Source organism: Lactuca virosa, chromosome 8 (genome assembly GCF_052849685.1).
Source record: "Lactuca virosa cultivar CGN04683 chromosome 8, Lactuca_virosa_CGN04683_v6, whole genome shotgun sequence".
Classification (NCBI taxonomy): domain Eukaryota; kingdom Viridiplantae; phylum Streptophyta; class Magnoliopsida; order Asterales; family Asteraceae; genus Lactuca; species Lactuca virosa.
In genome coordinates, this window is record NC_136433.1 from 368,547,351 (window position 1) to 368,559,614 (window position 12,264).

Consider the following 12,264-nt stretch of genomic DNA (forward strand, 5'->3'; position numbering starts at 1 on the left):
TACTGCTCAGCCTAAAATCTACTTGAGCTAGAGAACCAATTCCTGACATTGAAGAAGAGAAGCATGTCCATTGATGAATACACCAATGCCTTCACTGACAAAATGGAGTTTTCTTTGCGCATCGTTCCAGACGAGCTGACAAAAGTTGATAAGTATGCAAAGGGACTTCCATGGGAATATTCTATGCCAGTCCGCTAGGCACCTACTCTGGAGGCAGCTATCAGGGCTGCCAAGTCTGTTGAGGAGATGATCAAGGGGAGAGCCGCCAATAAGGTTGAGGTTGGCGAAAAGAGGAAGTTTGAGGGATCTGCAAGGTCCAATAAGAATAATAAGTCTGGTTCAAAGAAATATGGAGAAGGAGGAAACGAAGCAAAGTGGTGCGAGAAGTGTAAAAAGAAACACTCAGGGAAATGTAGCGAGGAGGTGACTTGCTAAAAATGTGGAAGGACAGGGCATTACGCCAATGAGTGTACATCCATTAAGAGGGTGTGCTATGGATGCAATGAAGAGGGGCACATTGCTAAGGATTTCCCGAAGAAGAAGGTGACAGGAAGGCCTAATGTCCTACCGAAGCCAAAAGCCAGAGCTTTCTAGATGACCTTGGAAGCCGTGAAGGAAGCAGCGGACGTCGCTTCAGGTACCTTTCTTGTAAATGGATTGCCTGCCAATATATTGTTTGATTCTGGAGCAAATTACTCCTTTATATCACATAAATTTGGTGGAAGACTTGCATTTCCTATTGAAAAACTTGATGATGCCCTAGTTGTAGAAGTTGCTAGTGGCAAATTCATACCTGTTACCGATTGCATTAAGAATATTGTCATCGACTTAAATGGAAACGAATTCCACGAGGATTTGTTGCCTATTGAGCTGAATGGCTTCGATATCATACTGGGAATGGATTGGCATAGAGCCAATGATGTCCATATATTGTGCAAGAAGAAGATATTAAAGTGAACCCGCCTGGAAAAGAGTCGTTTGTGGTCTATGGGGACAAACATAGATTTATTCTGGAATCATTTCCCTAATGAAAGCCAGAAATTGTTTGTCGAAAGGATGCACATCATACTTGGCATTCGTGATTGATGCAAAGAAAGAAAAGAAAGAGATACAACAAATACCAGTGGTGTGTGACTATCCGGAAGTCTTTCTTGAAGATCTTCCTGGATTGCCCCCTGATAGACAAGTGGAGTTTCGAATAGACTTGTTACTAGGAACAAAACCAATAGCAAGGACACTATACCGATTAGCACCGATGAAGATGAAGGAGCTTATGACGCAACTTCAGGAGTTGTTGGAAAATAGTTTCATTAGACCTAGTTCATCACCCTGGGGAGCTCCAGTGTTATTCATGAAGAAGAAAGATGGAAGCATGAGGATATGCATAGATTACAGAGGATGAACAAAGCGACAGTGAAGAACAAATACCCATTGCCAAGGATTGATGACCTGTTCGATCAGCTGCAAGGTTCGAGCTATTCCTCCAAGATCGATCTTAGGTCAGGTTATCATCAACTGAAGGTGAGAGAGCAGGATATTGAGAAAATCGCATTCAGAACAAGATATGGACAATACGAGTTCTTGGTTATGTCATTTGGACTCACCAATGCTCCAGTAGCATTCATGGATTTGATGAACATGGTTTGTAAACCGTTCCTCGATAAATCCGTAATAGTGTTCATAGATGACATTCTGGTTTACTCAAAGAGCCAGCAGGAGCATGGCAAGCACCTGCAAGAAGTGTTAGAAGTTTTGAAGAAGGAGAAGTGTACGCAAAGTTCTCAAAATGTGATTTTTGGATTTGAGAAGTCTAATTCTTGGGTCATGTGGTTAACCGAGAAGGGATCATGGTTGTACCAGCAAAGATTGAAGCTGTGATGAAGTGGGAGCGACCGAAAAGTCCCACCGAGATTCGAAGCTTTCTAGGATTAGTTGGATATCACCGAAGGTTTATTCAAGGTTTTTCATCGATAGCTGCTCCATTGACAGCTTTGACCCATTAAGGAGCTACTTATTCTTGGAATGAGAAGCACGAAAAAGCATTCGAGAAGCTAAAGAAAAAGTTATGTGAAGCACCGATTCTTTCTCTATCCGATGGAGTTGAAGACTTCGCAGTTTATAGCGATTCATCCGGAGTTGGGATAGGTTGTGTTCTGACCCAAAGGGATAAGGTGATAAAATATGCATCGAGACAACTGAAAGAGCATGAAAAGAACTACCTCACTCATGATCTGGAGTTGGCAGCGGTAGTATTTGCACTAAAGATATGGAGGCATTATCTTTACGGCACGAAGTGCAAGCTTTTCACTGATTATAAGAGTCTTCAGTATCTCTTTGATCAAAAAGAGTTGAATATGAGGCAACGACGCTGGCTAGAGTTGCTTAAAGATTACGATTGCGAGATACTTTACCACCCTGGTAAAGAAAATGTTGTGGCTGATGCTCTAAGTCGGAAAGTGAGCCTTGAAAGGAAAAGGCCAAGGGCATTAAGGATTGAAGTTGTCTCAACAATTATGGAAAGCATCAAGAAAGCTCAGGAAGAAGCTTTAGAGAAAAATGAATGAAAGGAAGAGCGTTTGGGAAAAACGTTAGTGTTTGGTACAAAAAATCAAGGATTGAAGGTATTCCAAGATAGGATTTGGGTACCTAAAACGGGAGGAATAAGAGATCTTCTGATGGAAGAAGCTCACAAGACCATGTACTCGATTCATCCCGGTAGCACGAAAATGTATAGGGATCTGAAACCCTGCTACTGGTGGCCGACGATGAAGCTCAATGTTGCGAAGTATGTGGCCGAATGTGTGACATGTGCGAGAGTTAAGACACAACATCAGAAACCGTATGGGAGTTTAGAACCTTTACCAGTACCCATGGGTAAATGGGAAGACATCACCATGGATTTTGTCACCAAACTACCCAGAACGAAGGATGGTCACGACATGATTTGGGTGGTCATTGATCGGTTCACTAAAAGTGTACACTTCATAGCAGCCAATGAAAGATGGTCTATGGATAAGCTTGCTAATGCTTATGTGAAGGAAGTGGTAAGACTCTACGTAGTTCCTTTAACGATTGTATCAGACCGTGATAGCCGTTTTACGTCAAGGTTTTGGAGGAGTCTACAAGAGGAATTGGGTACCAAGTTGTGTTTAAGTACAGCTTACCATCCGCAGACCGATGGTCAGAGCGAAAGAATGATCCAAACATTGGAGGATATGCTGAGAGCATGTACCATGGAATTTCAAGGTAATTGGGATGAACATTTACCTCTGGTAAAATTTTCCTACAACAATAGTTACCATTCGAGCATCAAGATGGCGCCTTATCAAGCTTTGTATGGACAAAAGTGTCATACGCCGTCTTGTTGGCTTGAAGCTGGAGAACAGTAGTTTATGGGCCCCGAGATAGTCCATCAGACTGCTGAAAAGCTGAAAGTGATTAGGGAAAGGATGTTAGCAGCTCAAGATCGTCAAAAGAGCTATGCTGACAAGAAGAGACGACCGATGACGTTCGAAGTTGGAGATTCGGTTTTGCTTAAAGTCTCACCGTGGAAGGGACTTATAAGATTTGGGAAAAGAGGAAAGTTGAGTCCAAGGTTCATTGGACCATTCAAAGTTCTTTAGAGGATTGGGAACCAAGCTTACAAGCTAGAACTACCAGAAGAACTAGATGGTATCCATAACTCATTCCATGTGTGTTATTTGAGGAAGTTCATGGGAGAAGTTCCCGACATAATTCCAATTTCAGAGTTAAGGATGGATGAAAATAAGAGGCTAATTGAAGAACCGGAGGCGATTGTTGACCGAAATACAAAGAAGTTGTGACACAAGATGGTCGACTTAGTACTTGTGCAATGGAAACATTCGAATGGGCCAAATCTCACCTGGGAAACAGAGAGTGACATGATGAGTCGCTATCCGCATTTGTTTGCTGATGCATGATTCCAGGAAGGAATCATCCTAAGGGGGAGAGAACTGTAACGCCCGTGTTTCTGGGGTAAGCACTAATGATGATGTAATAGTCTAGGTCAACCATTGTAACTCGTTTTGAAGTAATAAAGATGAATTACTTGAATATTATGTGAATTATGTGGTTTTGTGTGCTTATTACTTGTTTATTATAATATAATAAATAAAGGATAAAAATAAGCGTCAAAAATAAAATGTTAGATAAGCCCGATATCGATAAAGAAAGTTGTAGTGGTCGTGACAAGGATTCCGGATATATAAAGAACAACGAAATCCGAATTATAACTAAGAAGTTATGGCCTGTCGAAGTTTCACGACAAAACCAGCACGCCACTGCGTGACGTAAATAGTGAATTTACGATAGAGGACTTTTTAGCCTTAGCGATCTAAAGAAAAGTCGTAGTATACGTTAAACCGAAAGCGTGCATAAAAAGAACACCCAACTTTGACTTCGTATGAGGAAGTTATGATTTTTCTAAGATTTGACCTAGCTGTGCACAACCCGGAATTCGAATGTTAGATCGAGCGGTTTTTGGCCAATGCAACCTAAATGAGAATTGAAGATCTCATTATTAGTAGCGCAACGGTAAAAAGACAGACGAAAACGGATGTCGGATGAAGAAGTTATGAATTTTTAACGGTCTTTTCCTGTCCCGGCCTGTTAAAAATATAACTGTAAAAATTAAATCAAAATTAGCCAACGGAGTCTAAAGGAAAGTTGTAGAGTATGATCCCACCTACGCGTGGATATAAAGAACGTCAAATACAGAGCTTGTATGCGAAAGCTATGATTTTTCTAAGTCGGGAATGAGCTGTGCGAAATCGGGTGACGTGGCGCAATCCTGGCTGTTGCTTCCTCCCCAAGGCTAGCCACCAGATGGTGATATGTGACATGCACTCGGCGAGTGGGTTTTCGACTGGGCGAGTAGAGTAGTTTCCCAGCCTATAAATACAGGTGCGAGGTGCGGGGGCAGCTCGTTTCTCACACCAATTCCCTTCACTTTCTCTTTCTAAACTCTCTCTAACCCCCTAACCCCCCAAGCCTAGGGTACCTCCCTAGCATTAGAAGAAAGCCCAGAGGGCCCGAAGGCTCCGAGAAAAAGAGTTTTTCGGTTTAAAACTCTGCGCGCGGAGCCCGGTTTTCAAGCAAACTTCCCGGTTTCGTCAAAGAAGATTATTTTAAGAAGCGAAGTGCTGTCCGAATCACTCCTTATCAGGTGAGTGTATAGTCACTTTCATCTTACACATAGATATGAAGTATTTTATATAAATTACATGCTATGTGTATATATATTATCTATTTACTTGAAATGTATGCTGGATGAAAGATCTGAAGCTCTTTCTTTTCAGATCTGAACCTTTTCCATTCAGATCTAATTTTTTTTTCTTTAGATCTAAGCTTTTTCTTCAGATCTAAACTATATATGTATTTTATACTTTGAGATATGTGTTGGATGAAAGATCTAAACTTCTTTCTTTTCAGATTTGAAATTTTTCTTCAGATCTAAACTGTAGATGTATTTGGCTTTCAGATTTGAGCCTTTTTCTTCAGATCTAAACTGTGGATGTATTTTGCTTTCAGATCTGAGCCTTTTCTTCAGATCAAAACTGTAAATCTATTTGGTTTTCAGATCTGAGCCTTTTTCTTCAGATTTAAACTATGTATGTATTTTTTATCTACAAATATGTTAGGTAGAACATGGGTAGATGAAATAGTAGATGTGTGATAAAATGATGAGAGGCCTCGATGTTTACGATGTTTAAGATGATCCAGTCATTTAGCGGGGTATAGATGACGACCACAAACTTTTCTAGGCAGTCCAGTGGAACGCTAGCAGGCTCGCAACATGTAGGTGTTTCTGAAGATGTGCTCCATCCCCTCCATGGTTGCCTTATTTGACAAGCATTGCTGAGGAATCCCCTGAGCAGTGTTGTCACCCCGAAGAAAAATCCTTAGGCTAGGTCTGATATTGCCATATTTACACATGTTTTTAGGAAATATTTAAGTATATTTTAATTAGTATTTGGTTGTTTGCATGGAATAATGGTACTTATAAGGCTAAATTATGTTTTGCAGCAAAAAAGAAGACATTTTGAAGAAAAGGGACTAAAAGCGTTAAAGAATGGAACTTTGGAGGTTAAAGGCTGGAAAGATAAGAAATACAGAAAAATACGTACTCACGAGGTGAGTGTTAGAAGATTCACGGCGTGCGTTTGGCCTTTTAGAAGATAAACATCGCGAATCAGGAATCCGTGTTGAATACGGATATCTACTGGATTCACGAGGCGAGCCTTCAAAGTTCACGACGTGAATCAGGCAAAATCCAAAACTATATATATCCTTGATCCCTACGACTTTGGAGAGGTTGGCTGGCTTAGTGAAGTTCCATAAGTCGAAAATAACAGAAAAAGAAGACCTGGGAATTGTTCTTAACACCAAGGCGAAAGAAGAAGTCATAAATCGATATTTAGTTTGGTACTTTTAAACATGCTTTTAATTATGACTTGTGTTAGCTTATTTTTTAGAATGTCCAGCTAAATCTAGCTGCTTCTGTTAGCTAGATGAAGCTGGAACTCATGGTTTTAATATAATAGTTTAGACTTTGCTTGTTGGTTATGTCTTGTGTTTGATTGGTATACCTATCATGCTTGATTTGATGTTAGATTGCTTTAATGTCTTATTCTGTGTAGTTAATGACCATTAATCTGCATGAATTTGAATACCTAGTAATCTAGTGAACATTAGGTTATTAGAGCTAAGATCGAACCAGTCTTAGAAAAGTAATTAAATTATTAAATTAGGTTGTGCTAGAGAACTCATGTTATGACCATAATTTGTGTCTGTCAACCCAATCTTACATAGCTCCAATATTATTCAACAATTGATTCTGTGTTAAATTATGTGTGAACATACATAGATCTACATGAATTAATCGATATTAGTAAATTTAGAACTGAATTGCTAATAATGTTTTAATTGGTAACCAACAAGAGTAGTCATAATTAATTTATAAACCATTGAGGGAAAGTGGATTCGAACTAACAGAAGTGTTTGTTTATTGATTGAATTTGTGTTAAGAATTAAGTTCATCTAAACTTGCAAAATTAGATAAAAAACAATACTTTGCTAGAAATTTAGGTTAACTTAGTAGTAGGTAAATTAATTAGTTAAAACCGTTCCCTGTGATCGACACCCGACTTACCCACACTATCCTATATTTTTACTAGGTACACTGCCTAGGTGCAATTTAGTTAGTTAAGTTAGTTAGGTTAATAAATTAAAATTAGGTGTAGCTATTTGCACACATCAAGTTTTTGGCGCTGTTTCCGGGGAACGACTTATTTGATTGTTGATTTATTTCCCTTTAGGTTAATCTATCCTTTCTGTTGGGTAAAACCTGCAAAAAGTTATTTTTTATTAGCTTAGTATTTTTTGTTCAGAACTGAACTCACGACGTGAGCTTTATAAGCTCACGACGTGAATCCCGTTATTTTTTCTTTTTCTTTGTTTTTCTGGTTTCGTTTAGTTTTACGTTTTTATTTGTGTTTATTTTTCAGTAGTTCAAGACGAGATGTTCCAACACACCTTTGGTGCCACTACTTGAAGATCCAGAGTCAGCCATTCACGAGAAAATGGATAAGAACGAAGGAGCAAACCAAACACCAAAGAAGTCACCTTTCAAAGATCTAAAGTCAGTTTCTGGGAAGAAGAAAGGGAAGAACACGGGAGAGTCAAGTACTTCATCAAAGGACAAAAGCAAGGAAGAGAGCTTTGATCACATAACTAACCCACAAGAATCCTAGTACGAATTCGAGCCTGAATTTGCATTAGAAAGGAGTGAACCCGAAGACGAGCTAGAAAACGAGATGTCAAATATTGTGGATATGTCCATGGGAGCTTACAAGAAGCGAGTTATAGATGATGCTGGTCCTGGCCTAGTACAACCTACAATTCCTGCAACTGCCACATTCGAGCTGAAAGGACACATCCTTACTGCACTTAAGGATGTACCATTTTTTGGAAAGGATCATGAGGATGCTTATAACCATTTAGATGAAGTAAATGACATAGCAGACTATTCCAATTTCCCAAATGTTCCTAGAGAGAAAATCTTGCTAAGGATGCTACCAGTCACTTTTAAAGGAGCTGCAAAAGACTGGCTGAAGGCATTTCCACCTGGTGCAATCACTACTTGGGCCCAAATACGCGAGCAGTTTTTAGAACAATTCTGCCCACCTTCCAAGATAGCTAAACTCAAGAAGGCAATAGCTAATTTTGAGCAAAATCCGGGTGAGTCACTTTATGAGGTATGGGAGCGCTACAAAGGATTATTAAGAAATTGTCCTCAAAATGACCTTAACATACAACAAGAAGTCTCAATATTTTATAATGGTGTTAATGTCATGACAAGGCAACTCCTTGATTCTCAAGGACAATTAACTAAGAAAAATCCGGGGGGAAGTCAAGGAGTTAGTTGAAGAATTTGCAAAGTATTCTCGTGAATACCACAATCCAAGGCTGGATGGAGTTAAAGGAAGCGGGGGTGGACAATCTGCAGACATGGCTGCTGTACTAGCCATGCTTGATATTATGGATAGGAGAATGAAAAAGATGGACCAGACAATACATGCTATTAGATTTGGATGTGAAAGGTGCAATGGTCCACACTTGACCAAAGACTACCAATTAGATGATAATGGGTATAAAAAAGCTCAAGTTTGCTACTCAAGTGGGGATAAATATGATGAAGACTAGAGAAAACCAAAGAAGGAGTGGCTGCCATATGATGAATACAAGAAGCAAAAGGAAGAAAAATATAGGCAGAGAGGCCGAGGCTTCTACCAAAAAGAGCAACCACCAGCAGAGAAGAAAGTTGACTTGGAGAACATGCTAGTTCGTTTTATGGAAGCCTCTGAGAAAAGGCATGATGATACTGATGCAACACTAAAAGATCAAATGAAGATGATTAAAGATCAACAACCATTGATGATTGACTAGCAAACCCTATTAAGAAATCATCAAGCATCAATCCACAATCTCGAAGCTCAACTTGGTCAACTAACAACTTTGGTGAACGAAAAATTATTTTCACAATCTATCGATAAAAAGACTCAATCCCATGTCATGATGATCGAGACTGAAGAAAAGGCGATTTCTGAGTTCTTAGAAGCACTAGAAGAGGATCCCAGACCATCTGAACCAAAGCCGAAGAAGACAAAGCTTGAAAATAAAGATTCTGCTGAAACACCAGACTCACGACGTGAGCCTTATATGCTCACGACGTGGGCCCAGTCTGAACAGAAAAATTCAACAACTGTTCCGGCTTATCGTCCTCTTTTACCATTTCCATCCCGAGCTAATATTAATCCACTGGAACGGGAACGTTTGGAGTTTATAAAGCAAGTAAAGGGTATTCCAATAAATACTCCTTTTATTGAGTCGTTATCTAAAATTCCCGAATACACGAAGTTCATACAAGACTTAATAGATTCTCGTCAACAATTGAAGAAAACTTGCAAGGTGATTCTTAGTGAACAAAGTTCGAAAGTTGTATTGGGAGAGTTACCAAAGAAGATGGGAGATCCTGGACGCCTCACTCTTCCGTGTGAATTTGGTAATAATTTGAAGACATATGCTTTAGCCGATTCTGGACCTAGCATAAATTTGATGCCTTTTTCATTTTATAAGAAGCTCAATATTCCGAAATTGAAGGCTACAAGAATGACCATTCACATGGGCAACCGTTCAGTGACACAACCCAGGGGCATTGTAGAAGACATCTTAGTAAAAATTGGGAAATTTGTTTTTCCAATTGATTTTGTGGTTATGGACATGAAAGAAGATACCGATGTTCCAATTATTCTTGGTCGCCCTTTACTAAATACTACTGGTGCCTTGGTTGATATTTGCGAGTCCAAGCTCACTTTGAGAGTTGGATATGAAGAGGAAACTTTTGGAGTAGAAGATGGGTTCCAAGGGAGTGATGTTTAAGGTGAGGTTTTCAATATTGAAGAAGAAGATGAACTTTGAGAATTAGAGAAGTTAATGGAAGAAGAATTAAAGACAATTCAACAAGTCAAACGCACGAAACCGAGAGCATCTGTTCCATTTTTAGTTGAAGTAATTGCCTACACAAATCCAACTTCTTGGGTAAGCAAGGAAAGTGACGAATTATCGAGTGACGAGGACGAAGACGAGGTTACTTCCAAGGAAAAGAGCTTGGCCATGGATGAAAAGATGCTTCCTGTGGAGCTGAAGGAAAAGGAAAAAGTAGACAATACATTTCAAGAAAATAAAGGGACCAAAAGAAAGCTCGATGCAAATAAAATAAAAGCTAAAAAGGAGAATTCAAAAAAAGCATACATTAGACGAGTCCAAGCATACAAAAATCGATGGAAAGAGAAAAAGGTTCAAATGGTGATGGACTCTCTGAAAAACTCATCGTGAGGAGGCATGGAGTCCGACTCATGACTTCAAGAAAAAGAAGCGCTTCTCGGGAGGCAACCCGAGCTCGGTTTGAATTTTCTTTTCATTTATGCCTTTCGTTAGTTTTTTTTATTAGTTTTTTTTATCATCTAATCATCCAATCATTTTATATAATTGTGGGGATAATTTATATTTAAGTGGAAAAATTAAATTTTTTTTAAATTAAAATGGACTTAATGAAGGGACAAACTTTACAATAGATTGGGCTTAAACATAATAAATTCCGAATTGGGCTGCTCATTATCCCATTTTTGTTATGGCCCAACTGTTTTCAAATTGAATTGGCCCAAAATATCAGCCCATACGCATTCACCTCGTGAGCCAAAAGTGATTCACGACGTGAATCCTGAAACTCACGGGACCACTGGATTAAAGAATTAGAATCCACTTTGACGAAACACCACTTTCTTATCCTCAAGAAGTGAAGACAGTGCCCTGGTCCCCCCATTCGATTTTGGCCTTAAACAAACACAATCTACGCTTGTGCTTACGTAATCTCCCATTTAAGGTAAACAACTTCTATTTTTAAGGTTTTATTTTGACTAATTGCTTTGATTTGGGGGTTAGGGTTTGTTATATGTTAAGTATCGAAATTATGGCCCTAAATGTATGATAGCTTTGTTGCATGTTGTTTAAACGTGCTTAGAAATGACCTATTAGTAAACCCCAACAAGATTTACTTCCGATTTCATGAAGGATTATGCCTACTGTTAAAGACGAACTCACGCCATGAGTTCGCAAGACTCACGAGGTGAATCGTGATTTTCTGAAAAAAATCGATTATGTTTATTATTTAATAGCTTTTTTTGTTGGTTTTGCTTCTTGGTTATTCTTTTGCTGAAAAAATGGCACCTAGATGAGAGGTTCGTGACGACCAAGGCGGGATTGCTAACTTGCACCCATTTTACGTATTCCCGACAAATGTATCTATGGACGTGCTCAACCGATACAATAATAGATTGGGTTGGTTACATAACAAGGAATTTGCTGTAGCCCCGACGATCAATTGGCAAAGGCTTCGAGAGGTCGGACTTGTTGAAAGACTAAACCCATTTCTTACAAAAACCTTTATGGGGAACGGGTATTCGTTTACATGCAGGGGATGGAACAATTTATTCGTCATCTAAGAAAGAGTGTAGAAAGACTTGTGCGTTGAGTTCTTCACCACCGTGGCGTTTCACGAAAATGTCCACGATCCTAATTTTCCACAAGCTTTTGTCTTTCGTTTAGGCGGGGAATATCGGGAGTGCAGTTTAGTGGAATTTTCGTGGAGGATGGGTTTATACGAGGCCCACGAGGCCATGACCCCTGAGTTTTCTATGTTCTTACGGGAAGCTACCCGTACTTATTCCGGGGGAATGTCGGGACATGAATTTTGGAGCCATATTGCTTTTGGTGTTTTCAACTCCGGCGTGTAACCAGAAAGCAACATCAAATCACCAATCCACCGTTTGATCCACAGACTCATTACATTCTCCATCTACCATAAAAGAAATGGAGATAAGGTCACCAAGATCAATTTATTTTTCTTGTGGTCCATTCTACAGCCGGGGTTTTGTTGCAATCTTCCTTACTTTTTAGCCCGCTATTTAGCAGAATATGCGGTGAGCTCCTGACCTGGAAGACCAATTTGTAGTGGCCACTTTGTCACCCGTTTAGCCAAGTCTTATGGCGTGCTTATTCCTGCGATTACACGGACACTTACGTGTAAACAAGGGAATGAGTTTTCTATGGGATACCTTGAGACCATGAGGGTTGTGGTCAATTATGGGACACATTGGGGGATACCGAACAATGATAATGAGGGTG

At 39.5% G+C, this 12,264-nt stretch overlaps 1 non-coding gene across 1 annotated transcript; it reads right to left on the reverse strand.

The window, feature by feature from the left end:
* Window positions 1–8,219: 8,219 nt before the first annotated feature.
* Window positions 8,220–8,326, reverse strand: LOC145135237 (small nucleolar RNA R71). The gene has a single exon (XR_013719698.1). It is a non-coding gene; the product is annotated as a small nucleolar RNA R71 (small nucleolar RNA).
* Between the last annotated feature and the right edge of the window lie 3,938 nt (window positions 8,327–12,264).